This window comes from Alnus glutinosa, chromosome 11, assembly GCF_958979055.1.
Source record: "Alnus glutinosa chromosome 11, dhAlnGlut1.1, whole genome shotgun sequence".
Classification (NCBI taxonomy): Eukaryota; Viridiplantae; Streptophyta; class Magnoliopsida; order Fagales; family Betulaceae; genus Alnus; species Alnus glutinosa.
The window spans coordinates 13,920,197-13,938,745 of NC_084896.1; the positions used below are offsets into that span (position 1 = coordinate 13,920,197).

At 38.6% G+C, this 18,549-nt stretch overlaps 2 long non-coding RNA genes across 2 annotated transcripts; one reads left to right on the plus strand and one right to left on the minus strand.

Annotated features, from left to right (window-relative positions):
* Positions 1-3,022: 3,022 nt before the first annotated feature.
* On the plus strand, positions 3,023-12,211 carry LOC133881594 (uncharacterized). Its single transcript, XR_009902560.1, has 3 exons — positions 3,023-3,170; positions 4,905-5,004; positions 11,980-12,211. It is a non-coding gene; the product is annotated as an uncharacterized LOC133881594 (long non-coding RNA).
* On the minus strand, positions 6,635-8,834 carry LOC133881438 (uncharacterized). Its single transcript, XR_009902513.1, has 2 exons — positions 7,628-8,834; positions 6,635-6,772 (listed from the first exon to the last, which is right to left on the minus strand). It is a non-coding gene; the product is annotated as an uncharacterized LOC133881438 (long non-coding RNA).
* Positions 12,212-18,549: the final 6,338 nt, after the last annotated feature.

Genomic DNA, 18,549 nt, shown 5'->3' on the forward strand with positions numbered 1-18,549 from the left:
TCAATCTTGTTTTGAAAGCTTGTTTTTATATACGTTCTGATTATATCAATGTTAGAAGCGACTCTGTTGGCCTTTTCTTTTCTTATATACACTCTAGTCTCTAGGACAAACGTGTTTTTTTTTCATACTTTTAGAATGGCGTTTAATTTACGCTTCTGATACATTCCTTGTAGCTGGGAATTTTGAAGCCTCCGAAACCATCTTCCCTCTCTTTTACTTTTCTTTCACTCCCAACGTCAATCACTGTAGCTTCTGTTGCGTTCCTTTTGTGTTAGGTTTATTAGCTATATTCTGTTGACAAAATCACTGTCATGTAAGTGTGCTCCTGTAACAGGGATGCCATAATTATTCAAAGTCTTCAGAATATTTAGAGATTATTTCTCCAATATGGAAATGGCCTTAATATGACAATTATCACTATCACAAGCATCAAGAAGGCAATTTTTGGATTTTAGGAAGATTCTACACAGTTTACAACTCAGCAAAAGTCGGACCCTAGTTGACCATCCAGACGACCCAATGAAAAGTTTGGACGCCCATCAGTGTTTGAGAAGATTCTGAACAGCTCAACACAAGCTTGGTGAAGACAGCTTGCAACCGTCTAGACTCTAGAGCGACATTATTCGGACGCAGAGACTAAGGTTTAATGAAGTAATGCGTGAAGTGCATTATAGAGTGTTCCGAAAAGGTGGTGGTCGATCATCTATCTAGATTGACTATGGAATTCACTAAGGAGGTCACCCCATCTCTGAGACATTCCCCGATGAGCAATTGATGCACATTGCTCACACTCGCTCATCGTGGTTCGCTGATATAGTGAACTACCTTGTCCCTGGTCACATGCATTTGCATTGGGGGCGGCAAGACAAATCCAAGTTTATGGCGATAGTGAAGTACTTTTTCTGGGATGATCCTTACCTTTTTAAGTATTGTCTTGATTAGATCATTAGGAGATGATGTATCCCTGGGTATGACAAATCTAACGTCATCTTCATTTGTCATGATCATGCTTGTGGAAGCTACTTTAGTGTAAAGAAAACCGCTGCAAAGATTTTGCAGTGTGGATTTTATTGGCCTACCTTGTTCCGTAACTCTCAAACCTACTGTACCTCTTGTGAGCACTGCCAGAAGCTAAGAAGTATTTCTAGAAGGAATATGATGCCTCAACCTCATTCTGATTGTTGAGATTTTTGATGTGTGGGGCATTGATTTCATGGGACCTTTCCCAAACTCCTTTGGCTATCTATATATCCTTGTTGCTGTGGGCTAATAGATTCTAAGTGATGTTTATGTTGTTGAAATAAAATGAGTTTAGATAAAATAATAGAATTAGAATAATAAAATAATTCTAATGGGTCTTTAGAAAATAATAATAGGCATGTTAGTTTGTAATTGGCTACATTCTGTTGGACAAAATCACTTCTATGTAATGATGCCTTTAAATAGGGATTCAGCTATTCAGAAGTCTTCTAGAAGATTCTGCACAATCTAAAAGTCAGAGAAATCAGATCCCTTGTAGCCGTCCGGACGACATGATATACCATCCAGACTCCCAACTATCCAAAGCATCATCCGTCCAGACGACGAGAACTTTTCGTCCGGACCTTCCTCTGTGTCGATAAGCTTCGAACTGCTCCAGCTTGCATCCGTCCGAACGTTTCAGCAGCACGTCCGGACGCCACTTAGTGTTCGACCAGCTATGGGATTTCTTTCCAAAACATAGATATGTGAAGACAGCTGCAACCGTTCGGACGATGTGGATTCCCGTCCGGACGCTTCATCCATAAGGCAAGTCGCGCTTTCAAAATTCAGACGTCTGGACGCCAGTCTTCATGGTCCGGATGCGCGAGCTACAAATATGGAAATTGCATGCATCAGATCAACCGTCTGGACGATCATTCCTATGGTCCAGACGCGCAAAGCCTTAATATGGAAATTGCGTACAGCGAAGGTGCGACTGTCTGGATGACAGGGCAACACCGTCCGAACGTGGCTCAAATCAGGAAAGAATTTCAACGAAATTTTGGAAAGCCGATCGCACAGTTGTCCGTCTGGACGCCTTATGTCTACCGTCCTGACGATGCCAAGGTTTTTTAAGCCAGGCGTTCATTTGAACCTTCAGCCTACAAATAGAGGTCCATAGGCTTGAGAACTGCAAGAATTTGGTATTAAATTCCTTAGTGCTTAGAGAGTTATATTTTAGAATTGTTGTGCTGAGTTAGTCTCTCCTAAGCCGTTGATGTGTGTGCTGTTACTGCGATGATTTGAAGTCGATCTTAGGAGTTGGCCCTAGGATAAAGGATTCCATTGAAGACCCGTTCAAGTAGGAGACTTGGTTAGGAGACGTTCGTGTTGGGTTACACATCAGAGTTCAAGGTACGATCACTGCATAAGGTTATGTGAGTGCTACTGCTTTGAAACTAGTCTTGTCTTCTGAATAGTGGATATCCTGGGTTTGGCTGCCCCGAAGTGGCTTTTCTCTTGACTAAGTTTCCACTTCGTTAACAAAATATCTGTCTCCTTTAATTCCGCATTTTGCAATTTTGTTGCACACATTTTTGCACAAACTTGTTTATATTAGAAGTCATTTGATTTTTCAAGGTCCTAGTGGAATAAATAATTAATCGCATTAATAAATGTAGTTTGAATAAATGTGGGGTTATACATTAATTGTTATTTTTAATGTAGTGGGGTCCTACAATGGTTTATAAAAGCTGGGGGCTTTAAAAATAAATGAAATCTCCCCTTGCCACGTGTCATAACCTGGTTGGCTATGGAGGATTTCATTATCTCCTCTCAACCACTCAGCTTGTGTCATGTGTCCCTCAACTTATCCATTTTCTTTCTTTTCCTTTCTTTTTCTCTCTCTCTCTCCCCTCACCCGCACGTCTCTCTCCTTCTTCGCCCTTTTCTTTTCCTTTTCTCTCCTTCTCCTCTCTGTTTTCCAACAGCTCCCTCTTCTTCTTTCTCTTATTTTCTCTTCTCTTTTCTCTGTCCTTTTCTTTGCCAGTTACGCACGCCACCTTCCTTTCTTCTTTTTCTTTTCTTTCCATTCTTCTCTCCTTCTCATTTCTCCCTTCTTGTCTGTGCACCACACACACGAGAGAGAGAGAGCCACCGAATGGAGAGAACGTGAGAGATCCGGCCATGAGAAGAAGGAAAATAAATTGGTAAATCCCTAACCCTTTCCTTGTATTTTCAAATTACTCATTGATCTTTGGCCTAAAAAATTGTATGGATTGTAATGGTTTTGGTATGGGTCCGAATTTAGGGCTTTGATTGGTTTGATTTGGGTATTTTTAAGATAGAAGAAATCTAGGGTTTCAATGGGTGTGATGGCCGAATGGTATAAGCCTCTTGGGGTTTCGGTTTTGGTAGTTTTAGTTGGTGTTTTAGTTCTTTGTTTTCATTAAATGTTTGAATTGTTTGGATTGGTTAAGTTTTGAAATTTTTGATGATTTGGATGAGTATTTTGGTGGAATCCAAATTTGTTTTGGGATTTGTAAATTGGGTAACGATGTTGGTTTATGTTTACTTGTTAGAGATTGAGTTTTAGTTGATTGGGTTATTTCAATTGGTGGAATTTATTGGTTGGATTCCCTATTGTTTGAGATTGTTATAGCCAAATGTGAATTGTGATTAATGGTTGGATTTCTTGTCATTCTTGTATGGATTGTTGATTATGAATTGGTGTTAGGCTTTGATGTTTGATTTGGAGAGAATAGGATGAAGTCTTGGAGTGATTTTGTGTAGTAAATCCTTCTATGGGTGTTGTTGGTCCTATTTGGCCGAGTAGGTATTTGATTTGGGAATTAGTTTTGAAATAATATTTATTATTTTTCATTGAATATTGACGTATTGGTATTGGGTATATGGAGTCTTGAAGGTAAATTAGGGTTTGTTGAATGATTATAGTTAATCCTTGGGTTGAGTTCAATATGATATTCATTACTTCCTATGGAGCATTGTTTTGTTGAAATAGGGTGGCAAATTATCTAAGGAAATTGTGTTAGACTATGTAACAAAGTTCTAGCCTTCGTGTAAATTGTTGAGAGTTGGGTTTTATAGTAAAATTGATGAGTATGCATTAGGCTTTGGTGAAAAATTGAATTATGAAGCATAATGGATTTTGAAAGTAAATGGTGGTTTAATGCTGACAATTGCTATGAGATTTTGGGTTGAAGATATGTGGTTATTCCCACTTGAGAGAGAAGTTAGTCTTGATTGTAAATAAGGATTTTGGCTATGTGTTGGATAAAGTTGAATCGATTAAAGTTAGATTCTTATTATGTTTCATTTGGAGTTTAAAGAGAATGAATTGCCAATTAGTGTTTAAGTCCTCACCTAGGTACTAAGTGAGAAATGTGTAATAAGATAAGGAAAAATAAGCAAGTAATAGCTAATGCGTTTAGATCCTATAATCTAAATTATTTGGTAGGATAGAAACTAGTAAAGTAATTATATAAATAGATTATGTGATTTTAGTCTAATATAATTAAAGACATTAAGATAACCTTTAAAATATAAGTCACTAAGGTTCTAAGTTCTAGGTTGGAAAGACTTAATGGATTAGGTTTAAATGTTGTATGTGTATACGTATACATATACATGTATATAACTAAAATATATATATTGTTAACTTAGTAAATGAATGACAAACTATAAAGAGAGTAGCAATAATAATGTATTACAACAATAATAGATAAGCTAATGAAGATAGTGAATACATCTTTTGTTAATAAACATGATATAATATGAACCTAAACCTAAATGATAACCTAATAATAGTTTATGATACTTAGCTAGCCTTAGAAGTGGGTGATGCAGTGTATGAGCACGCAGGTAGTGTATGTGTCATAGAGTATGAGATTCAATAGCTAGTCTGATATCATAAATATTTGCAGGCTCGTGTCATGATTGGAGACTTCGATTGATTCTCCAATGTAGAGTCCAAGTGACTAGAATTCAGTGGAATGTTGGAGTCATGAGTCCTATGTAGCCAAGGTGAGTATTCTACTCATTGAGAAACTATTATTTTTATATATTAATGAATTGCAAGATATATATGTTGTTTTATAAATCCGAACCAACTGTATGTTGAATATAACTATTTTGGATGATTTGAATACTTTTGAGTATGTTGAACTTATCAATGATATTTTGGAGAATTGTATATGGTATGTGGAGTGTGGAATGAATAGTGTGATTGTGTGCTGTGGTTGGGAATTTTGTAGACTATGGTTGCATTGTAAATGATCGGGATTTTTAGTGTGAGTTGTAAAAATTGGGACATGAAGCATTGCGTGCTTAACGGCACAAACCTTGGGATACGATCCCTGTTCTCTGGAGTTATGGACTTAACGTTAATATGGGATACAATCCCTATTCTCTTTGAGTTACAGACTCTATGTTACCTTGGGATACGGTCCCTGTTCCTTGAGTTACGGTCCCTGTTCTCTTTGAGTTACAGACTCTATGTTATCTTAGGATACGGTCCCTGTGCTATTGAGATACGTGTCTCTGTTCAATCAGCATATGCATACATATATCATGGTGTGTTTGTGTGTACTGATTTTATGATATGTATATTTCTATTTGCATGATTTAAGAAGCATTGAGTTTGGATGTGCCTAGATGTTCACATTGTTCAAAGATTGGAATGTTATGTCTTGGTATAGTAGGCAGTTGTTATTTGTTCTTCAGCAAAGACGTGCTTGAATATTGGAGTCTCACTCTAGTGCTCGCATGATCACACTGTGTAACGCCCCACCTTTTGCAAAAAAGGCGTAAGTGAAAAATTTTCAATTTCTACGTGATATTACTAACTTATCAGAGTTAATTATCGGCAACAGTTTATATAGATATAATATAGACTTGGGAATTAAATGACACTTCAGAGCTTCTAAGCCAGTCAATATAATTATACAATGTAGTAGTAGTCATGCCTCACAGGGCATAATAGTCATACAAGCCAAATATCTACATAACTGCAGAATTATAAATATTGTCTTGAACTAGGACAATGAACTACAACAGGGTAGTTCCCAAAAAGAAAGACAGTCTAGCCTCACAAAACCCAATATCAGGAACCATCTAAGAGTCTGGATAATCCTGATATTCTTCTTCTTCATAACCTGAATAATCACACAATACAGAGAGAAGACAACAACATAAAATACTAAAGTGAGTCCACTGTTTCCCAAAATATAATGAGTGCTGGTTTATTTAATAAATGCAACATAATGCAATGGTCATGTGATCATATGTATATGCAATAAATAATCTATGATCGCGAATCATAGACATAAAATGAACATAAACATAATCATAAAGCAATGACAGTTTTAAGTGCAGAGTTTTAGGTATTGCCATTTTTCCACTACTCTGTTGGCCTTGGCATGATTAGCGTTTTATTTGAAGCCTTAGCTTCATCACTTTAACTTTTAATTATAATCTTTGGGAGCCTTAGCTCCTGGAAACCTTGGTTTCCCTGATGACCTTTGTAACGCCCCCAAACCGCTATGGGTTAGGTTCGTCACTTTTCTCTTTAAAATGCAAAGATTCGTAAGGTCTGCCAAATATCTTAACTAGTATGCTGATTTAAATAAATAAAAATAATAATGGTTTCAAAATCTCAGAGTTTTTAATAAATGCGGAAACGGTCATTTAATTGTAAAAGATACAATAACTGAAAATTTTGGGTAATATAAATGAAATGTCCTAATGCATTCCTAGATCCCATCCCGGCCACCTACGTCTCTCTGTTCATAACCTGAAAACAAAAACAAAATAAGGGGTGAGCACAAAAAAACATGTTCAGTAAGGAATCCTCAACCATAAAACAGTTGAGTTAAATTCTTTTGAAAATCTTCAAACAATTGTCAAAAACTTCTTTTAAATATCTCCAAAACATTTGTGTAAAAACTCCCTTTTATAAATCTCCAAAACATTTGTCAAAAACTCCCTTTTTATACACAATTAATATATATATATATATTTGAAATAATCATTAGTCATAATATATGCCAATACACTATTACGCCCTGTGTAAGTAGGGTTGCGCGGTCGATGCGTTGACCTTGGGTGAGTAACGCGGTTTACCTGTGGCCACAGGCCCCACCCCCATCAGCTAATTAATTGAAGTGCACTTAGACTGACATAGAGACAGATACCGCTGTCACTAAGCGAACCAGCGGGTGCGCTTCCATCTCGAGCTACGGTACCGAGCTAAATCTTGAAGGGTCTCGAATCTCTGCGGGTCTAGGCCTCAAAATATAATCTCCTCCACACACGTGCCCTTTTCAAAAATATTTCTCCTTTATATATAACTCAAAGAGTTTTCTCCCAAAACTTTCTCATTCTTTTCTTGTATAACTTCTCACAAAAACTTTCTCATTCTTTACTAGTATATATAGGGCAACGTGTTGGAGGGTTTTTTACTTAAAATCACGATTTCAAGAATATCATTTTTATACTCAAAAATTTTATATCAAAACCAACAAATCCTTTATATATAATAATTTAATAATTTGAAATACCAAATCAAAATAATAAATTCGAAATTTTGCAAATAAAGGAATAATTAAAATAATATAATAATTTGAGAAGGGGCAAAGGGTTCCCTTACTTGGATTTCCCATAATATCGGGATCGAGCTTTAATCCTCTTTGTATATTTCCTTAGTTTATTAACTAAGAATTTTCACTAGAAAATCTAGTGGTGAGTTCGGTCACGGAAAAATCGCCGGAAAAGTCACCGGAAAGTCGCCGGAAAGTTGCCGGAAAAGTCGCCGGAAAGTTCGCCGGAGTTCTGCCGGAGATGGGTCACCGGCGGGTTGGGTTCCGGGTTCGGGTCACGGGTATGGGTCCGGGTCGGATCTCGGGTCTGGGCTCATGGGTTATGGGTCCTGGGTTGATCATGGTTGATGGGCTTCTTGGTTTGATGGGCTTCGGGTTTGGGCTTAAGAAAATTCTGGGTTGCTGGGTCACGGGTTATGGGCCGACTGGGTTATGGTTTGCAGGCTGTGGTATGGGCTGATGGCTTAAGGAAATTGATTCTCGGGTATTCTGGGTTGCTGTGATGGGATCGGGCTGGATCAGATCCGGGTTGCTGGGCTCGGGTCTTCTTGTTGGCTCACGGTTCTCTACGTCTATATCATGTTCTCCGAAGGTCAAGTTTTCGTTCTTGAGTATCAGGTTCACGGTCATCGGCGCCCACGGTTCTGGATCCACCGGTTCCTGTCGGTTTTGATGGACCCTACGCGCCATCGCCGAGTCTGAGTTGGGTCCGGTTTGCTGGTCACGGGTTGTTCTGGATTCACTGGCTACAACGGGTTGATTGGGTCTGCTTTGGATGGGTGCCGGAATTTGCTGGATCGGGGTCACGGGTTCGCTGGGTTCATCGGAGTCCGGTGGTTCACGCCGGAGGATCGGCTGGGTCATGGCTGGGGTCGCTGGAAATTTGTTCACGGGTTCAGAGGATGCGGCTGGGCACGCCGGGTCTCACTGGGTTGTTCACAGGGTCACGGCCTTCACTGCTCGGCTGGATGGGTTGCCCGGCTTCTGATTGCCGTGGTTTCATTGTTGAGCTTGGCAGGTTTGGGTTTGAGGTGTTCGGGGTTTTGTGCTTGCTGGGATTTGTCGAGTCTCGGGTTCAAACAGGGTCTGGGCCGGCTGGGTCTTCTGCATTACTGGGTTCGGTGGGTTCGTGCTTGCTGGGTTTTGGTCTCTCTCCCTCTCTGGTCTCTCATCTCTTCTCTCAACAATTCTCCCTCTGTCCCTCTTTCTTACTTGGCCGACCATATCTCGGCCTCAAAAGAAAATGAAAAAGAAGAACAAGGAGAAGAGAGGTGTGATTGCATAAGGAGAAATGTCCAGTTTTTATAGGAGAACAATCGAGTGCATGCAGTTGAAGTGTTCTAAAAAAAAAATACACAGAGTGGAAGATGAGTGCCGTAGGTGGAGAAAGCACTGAGAATCAGTGGAAATGGTTTGGTGAACACTGAACCTAGTGCTGCACTGATCAGTGGAGAAGGATGGTGCGATTATGAAATTGCAGTGGGGATCAAACGGGTGCAGTGGAGAAGATAATGGATTTAATAAACGGTAGTGGTTTGATTAAGAAATTTGCAGTGGGGAAAATGGAGAAGATGGAAGATTGCAGACTCGCAGTGGTCGATCATGAAAGATGATTGCTGTAGTGGTTTGATTGTTTAAGTGCAGTGGAGAAATGGTGGAGTTTGGTGCGAGTAATTCTGCTTAGTGCAGAATCCATTTTAGTGCAGGAAGAAGAACGGATAGAAAGAAGATGCTGAATAAAAATATTATAAAATTTTATTATTAAAAACAATATAGTATAAATTTTATAAAAATAGGTAAATAAATATTTACGGTTAATTATTCCTCAATTTTTATTAACTCAGTAATAAATATTCGGTGATAAAATAATTATCAGTTTTTTTTCTAAACACCGGTTCATTAAAAATCAGTTTGAAAAATATTTATAAAATAGTTTATAAATCGAATGGGCATTTATTCAAATAATAAATTTTATTATAAAAATATGTCTTAAAAATCTGGGGCATTACAACCTTGGTACACCAGTTTTTGTATTTATTAATATCTTTTCAGGTACTTCCTCATTCACTGAGAACCTTGGAACTCTAGTGAAGCCTCATATACCCACTGTGGATCTTGATCCAACAGCTTGTTATTAGACAGATTATTAAAAATAATAATATATGCAAACCACATGCGCAAACAAGTAAATAATGCAATAAACATATATTATAGGAAAGTCAACCAGCTTCGTCCTTAGTAAGTATAGAGATACTTACTGTTTCTGCTCCAAAAGTTTTTCCTCTACAACTGCATAATTACAATAATATGATAATACTAAATTAGTGATAAAGCGTTACGAACATATTTATTACTTATTCTCAAGATGTTATTCTAACAATCATTCTAATACTCCCATTTATAACTTGGATGACATAATAGCATTTTTGTTCTCTTAATTAAAATATTGAACGCCATTTTAAATATCTTTCTTTATTAACCATTAATTTCAACTAATATATACCTGACTAGTATAGATATATACACATATTTCTACAATTCCACACACATACATCTTCTTTAAGCCTTCTAAATTATAACACACTTTTATCAAAATCTCATAATTCTATATACATATATAAATCATCAACAACTCGCACACACAACTTCCTTTCCGGCTAGCTTATTTCCAAAAGCCCCCTTATTAGATTTATACTTAAAACACACCCATTTTAAGTAAGAAATTCCAGCACATATCTCCCTACAAATTCTCATACTTATATTTTCTTGATTCCCTTTAAACACAATTCACGCACTCCAACTTACACAAAGCACACTTACACTTCACAATGCATATCTTGTACTCCTTTCCCATCACACACAAACATTTTAGCCGTTCACCCATATATTCCAAATATAAATCAACAAGTCTTACACCATATACGTATATAAGTACATAATCATTACTTCACCAAAGCAAGAGCAAATCATAGTTTTCAAATAGCAAAAGGATTACTCACCACTTTTGAACAAAACAGATCAAAGGAGGAAGGAAGAGTTGCTGTCCAAGTGAGTTGTGCTTGCTGGTTTTTGGATCTAGAGGTAGGGGTTTGTTCTAGCTTAATTTCTGCTGATTTGGGGTAAAAAGGGAGCAATCTAAGGCTCAGTTTTGTCTTACAAGGAGCTTGAAAACATGGTAAAATAAGGAGATTTCTAAGCTTAAAGTTTCTGCACTAACATAAAAGAGGAATAGCAGGTTTACGTTAGGGATATAGGGAGAGAGAGTTGCTGAAATTCAATCACCCATGCATGCTATATATAATGATCTTGAAGGGTTGAGATCAAGCCAACAAGGAGACACTTCAATGGCCGGATTTAAGCCAAATAATACGCCAAATTCGTAGCCCAAATCCCTTACGTCACTATTCCACATCTTTAGGCATTGATTGTTTGATATCTATGGAAATCTAGTTGGCTTTGAACTGAATTGGGCTAACTAGACTAACTAAAAGGGGTATGATCGTGTTGTCCTATGAGCATGGTGTGGGTCCAAAAATTGAAGGTTGAAAATCGATCATTTGTTGTTTCAACGTAATCTGCACTGCACTGGATAAAGTCGCTCGATCGACTATTCGGTCGCTCGATTGACTTCGACCCAGAATCGCTCGATCGACCAATATTCGATCGATCGACGTCGCTTCCAAAGTCGCTCGATCAACTTTGGTTAGTAATTTATTTATTAACCCAATTTCTCTACATGTATAAATATATATATATATATATATATATATAATTTTATTTATGTGACAATATCTTAAGTATGGTGTTTTTCCCGGGTATTACACATTGACGCTCAAAGGCAATGAGTCTCAATGTATTCAAGCGTAGTGTTACTGATAATTGGGAATGCAAATGTCTTTGTATATCAAAGTTAAATGTCTTGTTTCAGTATTTTCAAAATGCATTAAGCCTCAAAATATTGGGAGGCAGGTATTTCTTATGCATGGGATGCCTGTGTTTTGATACAGCAGACTAAATGCCATTATTTAAGCCTAAGGCGTATGTGCATATGAATATCTTCGCATGTATGTAAACCTAAGCAAACAAACCACAAAGTATTATCGTAGGTAAGGTCGTACGTAGTTGTTTCTACAAATGGAACTTCTATGTATCATCTCAGTTGCATAGTATGTTTTAAATGTTTTCTATTAGTCGATATTTGCTATATCAGCTATAGGGGTTTTTCAAACAAAAGTTTATAACATTGGTAGCTGATATAGTGCTCGCAAGACTAACAAGGAAAAGTTGGTTTTTTGCAAAAACTCAGTCAGTTTAATATTACTGAGGTCTCGGTATTATGTACTGAGACGGTGAACTCATTCTTTCACCTATATGGATGTGGCAAACCCCCACAACCGTATAGATGATGCTCCTTTGGCTGCAGGTACTCCAGTCGTAGTTGATAGTCTTGTAGTAGTGTACTTGGGATGTTATGACTGAAGCTCGCCGCGACGGTCGTAATTGGTGGACTGCAGGTTGTCCACTGTCTAAGAGGTTTTGTATGTGGCTTGTGCCGCTTGTGTCACTTATTTCTTGTAAGCCATTCTTGTTGTGTAATTATTATATTGATAAGACTTAAATGGATAGATGTTAAATTGCTCTTATTGTAATTATATGTGATATAGGTATATGTTATGATTTCCGCTATTCAGGTTGGTTTATGTTTCCGTTGCATTGTTAGATAGACATTACTCTACCAGGTACATATTATGGGGTATGTACCATATGTTGGCTTTGCGACACACCGTCGTGCCACTATGAGGATTCATTTGTATTTTTAAGAGATTAATGATTATGCAAATGATTTTTATAATAATAATAATAAAAAAAAGGGTCGTCACATATCAAGCAACTAAACTTTGATCTTACGAAGGCTAGCTCACAGAGAAAGCTTCAACTCAATGAATTAGAGGAGCTGAGGAGTGATGCATATGATTGTGCGAAGTTATACAAGGAACGAATGAAGAAAGCTCATGACCAGAATATTTTGAGACGATCTTTTGAACTTGGTCAGAAAGTCCTTCTTTACAATTCACGTCTGCATCTTTTTCCAAGCAAGCTCCGATCTCAATGGACAGGCCCATTTATTATTCGATCAGTTTTTCCCTATAGGGCCATTGATATTGAGGATCCAAAGAAAGGTACTACTTTCCAGGTTAATGGACAAAGGCTGAAACCATTCTTGGAGTTGATGAGTCCGAAGATTGAGACGATTTTGTTGGAGGATCCCAATTATTCAGAGTGATGGGTCGTCAATTGTAGAAAGTCTGGCTGAAGACTGAAAACTTAGCGTTTGCTGGAGGCAACCCTCATTATTTTCCTTGTCACTTAATTGTTTGTTTTGTTTTTGTTGTGTTTTTTAGGATAAGTGTTTGTCATTCAAGTTTAGGGGAGCATTCTGCTACGTTACACTCGAGTTACTTCACCCATTTGGTATTGTATTTCTGGTCACATTGGGGACAATGTGTCATTTAGTTTGGGGCTGTGGCAGACATTTCTGTTTCTATATGCTATTTTTGTTGTTTTGTTGTTATTTTTATTACTTTTGTGTAAATAAATAAATAAATAAAAAATTGCTAGTGTGAGCTTACGGCACTATCCAAGAATACAATGTCTAAGCAAGTTCTGGTTAGGAAAGTCTTGGGGTTTGAGAGTGTCATTGTGACCCCACTCACTTTCCTGAGAACTAATCTGAATGCACCTTGTATAATTCTGTTTACCCTACTTGCATTTTTTTTTAAAAAAAATATTATATTATATTATATATATATTTTGCTAGGTTGTTGATTGAGCATGATTATATCGCAATTGTGGTTTGCATATCATTGATTTGTTTAATATCCTGAACGTTGCATATCATTAGAAATCTGAATCTATTGACTCATCTGCTGGATTAGAGAAGGTCACTTGTTTTAATTAAAATTCCCAAGCACATTTCTGTGAAGTATGAGATTTGAATTGAGGAATGTGTATCATAAGATTTGTAGGATGATTTGTTGATGAGACCTTCGCTTAAATTAAAAAAAATAAAAAATCATTAGTATGGGTTCTCATTGAGTAATCGAGTCTCTTGCCTCACTAAACATTGTGTGTTCGCATAAAAAGATGAAAAATTCAATTTGGTTGATTGTATGGTTAGTCTAGCTTCGTAGCCTTTTTGACTTGAGTAATTTAGCCCTTAGAGATGTTTTACATATAGTGCCATAAAACCATCTGGTTTGGGAGTCATTGGTCCAACACTCGTTACATAAGTCAATTAGAAAGCTTAAGGGAATAAAGCATTGCACAGCCTACACAAAAAATAATAATAATAAAAAAAAATACACATTTTGATTTAAGCTTCGATAGTTTTCATCTGCTAAGATTTCTATGAATTTTTTTTGGTACATAAACTTTGAGAAAAGTTGAAACCTCATGAGTTTGTGTTAATATCACTTTGCACTTATTGGAGCATGTGTTGTCTCAATTTTCTAGTTGAGAGTTTAATGATTTAGGATGTCTGATGTAATTGTGATGTTCATCTTGTTAAACCTACTTATGATATATGAACCATGTGTTTGTGTGGAAGTTATTGTTTGTCAACAACACGGTGCTTTAAAATGTTTGTGGGTATCATTTCTGACAAACCCTCACGAGACTTCACTCGTTCATTAGTGTAACGCCCCAGATTTTAAAACATAACGTCTTAAATAAAATTTAAGACTTGTGGCGATCTATCCACACTTTAGTCGCTCAATCGACCACTTTTAGCTGATCGATCAACCAATCGCTCGATCGACCACTTCTGCCGATCGATCAACTTATTGCTCAACCAATCGCTTGATTAACAATAAATGTCGCTCAATCGACATGTCGATCGATAGTCACTTTCTGTCGCTCAATCGACATTGCTCTGATGAGAGCATAACCATGTGCCACCTGTCCTAAATGGTTGTGTGATTAATCATTGTATGCTATGACTCATGCAATGACTCACACCCAGCAGCTAAAAATATTATTAGACTCTAATAAATATTACTGATTTATTTAATAGACAGACTGATTATTTAAGTGAGCTAATTAATAATATTATTAGTATATAATATTTTTTATTGACACAATATTATTTAGTATAATGATATTGTCAGTAATTTAATATTATTGTGATAATAATATTTATAATGAAACGAACTAGATTTTAAACGGACTTAAAATAATAATCCTAATGAGTTATATTAAAATGATAAAGACCCGATGTGATAATTATCTGCAGTAAAAATGTAACTAATAAGTTTTGTAAAATATCTACATATTAATTAAGTTAAATTAATTAAGATAGAACTTAACCATAAATTAATTAAAATACCTAGTAATATTTTGTAAAGCCATCGTTTCATTTGATGACTCAGTCTAATGACTCACCCCTGTAATTATCACCGGGTGACTCATCCATACACCTGGTCGACCTACTGCCCACATCACCCCATTTATTTAAGAAAGCTTTCTCCTTCATCTCTTCCTCCTCTCCTAATTTTCTTCTTCTCCCTTCTCAAAATTCTTCTTTTCTCTCTTATTTTTTATTCTTGTTCTTCTTCTTTCTCTCAATTGAAACAGATAGTGAGAGTAAAATCAAAGAGGGAGATCGAGAGGAGAGGGAGAGGCGGAGTGAGACAGAGAGAGATGCTGAGAGATGGAGAGAGAGAGACCCGATCCTCTGGTGGATCGACGTCGGAGAAGCAGAGGCCGTTTCTTCATGGGTCGCCGGAGGACGCGATTTCCAGCGGTTCCAGTAGCGATTTTCGGCGAAGATAGAGGTGTTTTTTTGGCAGGTCAAGGCTGGGCTTTCCGATAGGTGATTCTGGCGAACAGAGGCACGATTCTCGGCGACTACCAGAGGCGATGTCGGAGCGTTTCAGTGGGTTTTTCCGGTGAATCTCCTAGCTTTAACTGTGATTCTTAAGGTAGTTATATTGATTCTATTTGATTGTTAATTAGCTTAATTTATGGACTTGTTATTGATGATTTTTCTGGGTTTGTGATTCTTGATGATTGTTAATTAGCTTAATTAGTTTACTGATTATTGGGTTTTCTGGTTGGACTGATTGGGCATTTTGGATGGTGGTGTCGGTTGTTTATTCCCTGTTCTTGATCGATTGTGGCGGATGGTGTGTTTTTGGGTGTTAACAGTGATGAGTAATTGGGTTCTTGTTGATGTTGAGCCTTCCCCTGTCCAATTGGCCTTGTCTTATGTGTGAGTGTTTTGAGGATTTGTGGCAGATTATGGGTATATTGTGGGTTTTAAGTATGAGCATGGTTATTGTGGATTTAGGGAGGAAAAGCTGAACCTTAGTATTTTGGGTTGTGATGTTTTTAAATTGGTGTTGGAGAAATAATTAGCACCAAAGACATGTGGGCCTAAGGTAGTATCAGGGGCCGAGCCCATCGGGTTGGCCCAGCCAGACCAGACCTAAGTACAAGACCATTCGTTATCTCCAAAAAGACGGATATTCAGAATATATCAAAATAGGCTTCTATCCCATCAAATATGGGATAAGGTACCTAATAGAATGACATTAGCTAAAGAGAGTGTCATGTCCAGTTTGGACTCTACTACCCAATTTGAATTCTATGAAGATAAGATTAAAGACTATATGATCTAGGACTCAGACTCCTAATTAGATTATGCTCCAAGCACTCCAGTAGTTTTATAACTGCGAACTGTGAGTCTATAAATAAGACTACTGCGTGAGGTATTGAAAACAAGCAGATTCTCTGAGCTTTTGAGATTACAAATATTATCCAAAAAATTAGTTTGAACTAACTTAGGCATCGGAGTGGAGGTCCGGTCGGCACCCCCATAGTCCGACGAGCCGTTTATTATTTTGCAGATTACGAGGAGAGCGAAGATTAAGGAAGGCAACGAATCACAAGGAAACACGTCACCGTACCAGAAACTGTACCAACAGTTTGGCGCCGTTTGTGGGAACGACGAATCGTTTCTTGCAAAAAAATAAATCCGCAACGGTGACTGCGTGATCAAATCAAGTCTGAAATCTCATATCGAAATCTAATAGATCTATGCGCAGAGGTAATGAATTTACATGAGTGTACGGGCTTTGATCGCGACCCACCGGAATCTGAAGCCAGATCCAGAACCACCAGCGCCGGAGAAGGGATTAGAGCACCTCACCGCACGGTTTTACAGAGCTCGTGGCGACACTAGATTGCTGCCAGGCCTTTCTAAGCTACTGAGCCGTGGCTGTCAAGGATGAACAGATTGCTTCCAGGCTTTTCTTAGCTACCAAGCCGTGTTTTTGGACCTCCAAGGCGGCGGCGGCGACTCTCCACTCCACTCAGAATCCACTGAGTCAAGAAGGCCTTCGGATCGGCCATGGCTAGAACTTCCAGGAGTGTTGGGTTCGGACCTGGGTCTTAGGCCCGAGCTAGACGTCGGAGGAGAACAACATCCAAACCCTTCAACTCAGTTCTTGACGTTGTTCGCAGGAAGTCCAAGAATTGCGATTGCTTGCAAGCTTGTGTTGTCCAGAGAATCATGAACTGAACAATCCGAAGCCCTTGCTTGCATTCAAAGATCCAAAACCCACCGAGAATCTGTAAATAAGAAAGCAAACCCGAGACTTCATATGAGATACTTCTTCGGCCTAAGCCAAAAGTCCGAGACTCCGAGCATTAAGTCACGACTCGCCGAGCGTTGCTGGAGCATGGAGCCACCTCGATGATTGGGCAAGCTCTTCTAGGCCTTTATCTACCTTTCCTGCGTTAGCATGCCCACCGGCCACTAGTCGGCAGCAACCCAAGTTGTGAAAGTGTCATTCCAAAGGTTGAACCAATCAGACAGGCCAGCCCAGGGCCCAAAACTCATCTCGGTGGTCCGGCCAATGCCCAGAATAGAGAACGGAACGCTGTCTAGACCCCCATGTTTTGGTTTTCATGTATCAAAAACAGTAAACCTCCGAGACAACAGTGAGACTGATGTGAACTTCCGAGGCTCCCGGACTTTCGACACGATGGTAAAGGAGAGATTCACCCAGAAGATTCTAGACTTCCGAGGCAGCGGTGATTCCACCCAGAATCCACAGAGTGGAGTCGATGGACCTTAGGCCCGAGCCAGACGACGGATGATGGACATCTTCGAACTGCACGAAGATGAAAAGGATGAAGAGGATGGTCTCTACTAGCAAAGGGTTCAATGTGCTTGCACCTCTTCAAGCCTTGGTGAAATCCACGGCTTCGATCCTCACTTCGATGGAAGACCGAGCTCACCATCAGACACTCCAAGAAGCGAATTTCTCGGTTGTGTGTTTTGGGAAAGAAAACGCCCGACGACCCAAGGAAGTCAGAATCCTCGCCAGGCTGGTGATTAGGCCGTGACCCGATCAAGGAGAAAGAATGGAGATTTTTGGGCCAAACTACTGGGGCTTGGGTAGGGTTTCTTAACCCAAATGGGCTCGGTCTAGTAAGTATTTTCAAAAAGAAAAAGAGAGAAGAAAAGGGCCCAACCCAGATCAGTTGGGTCAGTGGGCTATGTCAGATCACAGCCTTGGCCTCTCTCGGCTATTGAGCCTCAACATGGTAAGTGATCCCACCACGTTCCTCGGTGCCACAGTCACCAGATCCGGACTCGGCGTGGTGCTTTGCAGACGGGAAAGATTCAGTAACTTTGACGTTGGAAATAATGTAGAGGCAACCTAAGTTGTTTGCTCCCTTTGCCATGATCCTGATTCCAAAGGTCCCATGTCATTCCTGATTCTTCTACAAAAATCTAGGCTTGTGAGTTTCGTTGACAGAGGTCCCCCATCATGGGATCAATTTTGCCAAAAAAAAAAAAAGAAAAAAGAAAAAAGAAAAAAAAAAGATGGATCGCGAATTGAGAAAGAAGGGTCGGTGTTTCGTCTTGAAAATTGGTTTCGAGAAAACCTGGGTGATATGGACG